The sequence below is a fragment of the Sinocyclocheilus anshuiensis genome, unplaced genomic scaffold (genome assembly GCF_001515605.1).
Source record: "Sinocyclocheilus anshuiensis isolate Anshui unplaced genomic scaffold, SAMN03320099.WGS_v1.1 scaffold205, whole genome shotgun sequence".
NCBI classification, from domain to species: domain Eukaryota; kingdom Metazoa; phylum Chordata; class Actinopteri; order Cypriniformes; family Cyprinidae; genus Sinocyclocheilus; species Sinocyclocheilus anshuiensis.
The window spans coordinates 635,714-640,044 of NW_015536497.1; the positions used below are offsets into that span (position 1 = coordinate 635,714).

The 4,331-nt window shown below is 35.6% G+C and overlaps 1 long non-coding RNA gene across 1 annotated transcript in view; it reads right to left on the reverse strand.

The window, feature by feature from the left end:
* The window catches only part of LOC107688525 (uncharacterized), a 5,005-nt gene extending 4,112 nt beyond the window's left edge, over nucleotides 1-893 (reverse strand). The window contains exon 1 of the long non-coding RNA XR_001634243.1: nucleotides 810-893. This is a non-coding gene — a long non-coding RNA (uncharacterized LOC107688525). The remainder of the gene's footprint in view (nucleotides 1-809) is intronic.
* Nucleotides 894-4,331: the final 3,438 nt, after the last annotated feature.

Sequence of the window (4,331 nt, forward strand, 5' to 3'; positions counted from 1 at the left end):
CACACACACGCACACACACATGATGCGCAAAACTCCGCACTTGAACAGTCATTAGCAAATACTTAAACTAATAACAAAACAGTAGCTTATTCAGAAGCGCCAGATTGTCATAGCAAAGTCAGAATTACCTCCTCTCCTAGGTTCACGAAACGGTCGTCCATAAAATGCATTGCTGTTCTGTTGTAAGTAATCTTAAAGATTCCTAAATGCATCTACTTTCAGAAGGCCAAATAAAGTGCTTTTGCTTTCACCTAGAAACACACCGTCTCTCTGACATGTCTGCATCAACACTAACTGCGGTTACTGAAACCACACCTTCTTTCTTTGCGTGCACATTTGGGCCGCATTATGCTAATATTGCCACATAGTGAGGTAGATATGTGGGGGCGTGTTAGAACCAGCCGTTTTAGGGGGGCGTGGCAGAGTCTTAACTTTGATAAAGAATATCTCTTTGGTTTTGAGACTTTAGTCTTTGCAACTTTAGGGATCTTATCTTATCTACTATCAGCTTGTAACACTCCAAAGAGAACGGAAAACTTGAAATCGCATCATATGACCCCTTTAATATGGGATATCATTTGAAATAGAGCTGAAGAAACATCAGTCAATAACGTAACCTCAATAATTTCAACTAAAATGTGTTGCAACCATCTATGAATGAAAACACATTTATAGGCTATCAAACTGAATTATTGGTCATTCAGTGTTTTTGGTGGAAAAAAATACTAACAGTAAGGTCAAAGACTTAAAAACACACTAAAACTGACTTGTAAAACATTTTTTTTCATCTATTATCAACACCAACTTACAATAATCAAAGACGACTTCTCTTAAATGTTTATCTTCCCTCAAGCAGACGGTCGTATAAAGTCAGCGTCTGCCGTACTATGCAAGGAAAGCTAATGTGCTCATGAAAATGAATCACGCTGACTGTGTACGTCCAAAGTGATTTGCTGAAATCAAATCGTGGACAGTGAAGGTGAGCACTAGCCAATAGGATTGCTACTTACGCGTTAGGCCCGCCCACCATGGAAGCAACTAGCTGTCCGAAGCTTCTACAGTTATTTCCCTCACATGCGATTAAGCAAAGTAAACTTCTTAATTGCAATTCCTCAAAAAGTGAGAGGATCTGAGAAACATTATCCCTCACAATATGTCTGCAATCACATTGTCTCCGTTTCTGTCGGCCGTTTGGGCTCAAAACTAGCAATCGCGAATGAATCATTCGATGGAGTCGGTTCTCTGATGAATCTTTACTGATTCAACGGGAGTAATGTAGTGTTTCGGAGAGCATCAGGGGGCGCTAGAAGCAATATTTTTGAAAGGGGGCGCTGAGGTGTTCTTGTTCTTGAATCCCGAATTTCTAAACAGTTTATTCACCGTTCATAAATATAGCCTAAGTTACATTTCACGTGGCTTTTTTTGCTCCTTGGGAAACTAATGATAATGATATTTCAAGTCCAGTCAAATCAAATATGTCATGAATGTCATGTGGCATTCAATTACATATTTTTTTAATTATATATGGGCTAATGAGGGGTGTAATCTTTTGGTTGAAATATGCTTTTAAAATATATATTATAAATAAAATATAGCCTATACTCCACCATTCAAAAAAAGGTAATGTAAGATGTTTTAATGGGTTTGAAACAAATCTCTTCTGCTCAGTAAGGTTGCATTTATTTGATCAAAAAATACCGTTTTCATCAAGTCTTAAAGACCCTATACATTTGAATGGTACTGTAAATATAATAACAGTCCTCATTATAAACACAAAATAATAATCAACTTTAATATTCAGTGAAGACAATTAGACTATGTTTTATTTGATGGGGGGGGTGGGGGACCTGGCTAATGGCCCAAAAAAAGGTTGAGAACCACTGATGAATCGGTCAAATGGTTTAGCAAATCGGTTCGTGATTTGATCTGAATAAGTTTGCTCTGAAACTTTTGAGCGGTTTCATGCTTTCTAACATGGAATACAGTGGTTTGGCGTGTGAGAAATATGTGAATATGCCAACCACCGAATTTTAAATTGAATTGGAGGAGCTTTTCTATTTGACATGGCATGAAAGCAGCACGATTCTTAAACTTAGCGTGACTCAGTTAAATTGGAAAATTGCTGCTTTATAACACAGAGAACAAAAGAGTACCAGGTTAAGTGGAAATTTACAGCTCATTGAAACAAGTACATCCTATCATTCAGCAGAAAAAAGCTATGCTGGGCATCTTTTAACAACTTACATTTGACCGATTCATCAGAGAACCGACTCCATCGAGGGATTCGTTTGCGAATCAGGTAAAACATTTTCCAACCATAGTGTCAATTTTATTTAACCTGTAATATCTGTAATATCAATATGATATGATATGGATCATGTGACACTGAAGACTGTAGTAATGACTGATGAAAATGCAACTTTGCATCACAGAAATAAATTATATTTTAAAGTATATTAAAATAGAAAACCATTATTTTAAATGGTAATAATATTTTACAATATTACTGGGTTTTTTTCTGTATTTTTGGTCAAATAAATGCAACCGTGATGAAAGGAAGGGTCTTCTTTAAAACACATAAAAAATCGTACTGATCCCAAACCAAATATATAGAGAATTTTTTTTTTTGTCAGTTGTGTTTCAATAGCTATGCCAATTTTGTCAATTTTTTTGAAATTATGACATTTTTAAAAAGAGATATTTGAGTTCATATGAAAATCTGTGATTTTTGTATCTTGGCAAATCTGAACACAGTTTTTGATGTTGTTGAGGATCATTTTTTTCTCTCTCTCCCTCTCTATGAAAATACATCAGAGACATGTCAGCAAAAGTCTTCATTTGCTCTCTATTTAATGTGTAACTGTCTAGGAGAAACCATTGAGATATACAGACGGATCTCACAGGCCTCACACAGAGCCGCCGTAGACTCTTCTCCCATTTCTGCCCCCTCCTCTGCTTCCACTCATTTGTACATGATTATTTGCTAAGGGCTAGATTCATCCCACCCCCTCCCTGTGGTTTACACCAGAGATAATTGGAGGAAAACTCTGCACAGATCAGCCTATGTGGATCTAATTGTCCACTCACCCTCAGTGTTGCCAACTTAGCAATTTTGTTGCTAAATTTAGCAACTTTTCAGACTACCCTAGCAACTTTTTCTTCCAAAAGCACCTAGCAACAAATTTAGCAATTTTAAACATTTATTTGGCAACTTTTAGCAACTTTTGATAAGGACTCAGACAATAAAAAGGCACACATTGTCCATCCAAATTACACAAAAAGAGGAAACCACAGATGCCTAGCAGTACACACATCACGAGAATTGAGTTAGCTGCTATTTGCAATTGTTCAATTTAATAATAATAATAATTGAATAATTTGATAATTGAATAATTGTTCATTTATGATACACTTTGTTAGTAGCTTGTACCTGCGATTGTTGATCAGTTAGTACACTAAGAAAAATGGAAAATCTTTCAGGACATTATCCATTATCCATCATCCTTTGTAACCTGTAACCCGAAAACACAATGCGTAATTTAAAATACAGGTAAAAAAAACATTACGGAAAATTCTTTCATATTAACAGTAGATTGTGCCTTATTTTTACAGACTTTTCTTAGGAGTGTAGCATACTAACTAACTACTAATACACTGCTTAAAGCATAATTGTTGAGAATGTGTAGAGTTTACTAGCTACTAAAAAAACTTAAATTGTAATCATTTAAAAATGTGTAAGTTTTCAGTAATTCAATGTATTTAAAAATACAGTTATTTATATTTTAATATTATATCATGCATATTATTTTAAAAACAAATCTAAATTAACATATATAAAATATATTTTTTGCTGAGATTTGATGATGTGACAATTTTGCGTCGTGATTACGCAATGACGTCATTGAGCAATGACATCACAACGTCATTTAGCAACTTTTAGCAACAAATCGACCTTCCTTTAGCAACTTTCTCTGAAAATTAGTTGGCAACACTGCTCACCCTGGACTGTGCTCTTTGCCTCAGAGAAACCTGCACAAAAACAGTGGCCTGTCGGCAGTAATTCAAAATAATATATGATGATCGTTTGTGCTAGTTTAAATTAATACCTTTGCTTCTCAAATTGAAGATTTCGTTTGACCTATTCCCCTCTTTCTCATTGGTCATCTTTGTTTCTCTCCGCTAGCTATAAACACGAAAGCGAGAGGCCATTTGTCTACGTTCTGCACACCCTGCCCTGTCTGTTCTCATAGGCGAAGTCACAAAGGAAGGAAGGAAAATACCAAGTGAAGCTCCAGGTTTGAAAACGAGAAATGAGGTCGTAAAACAAGTCA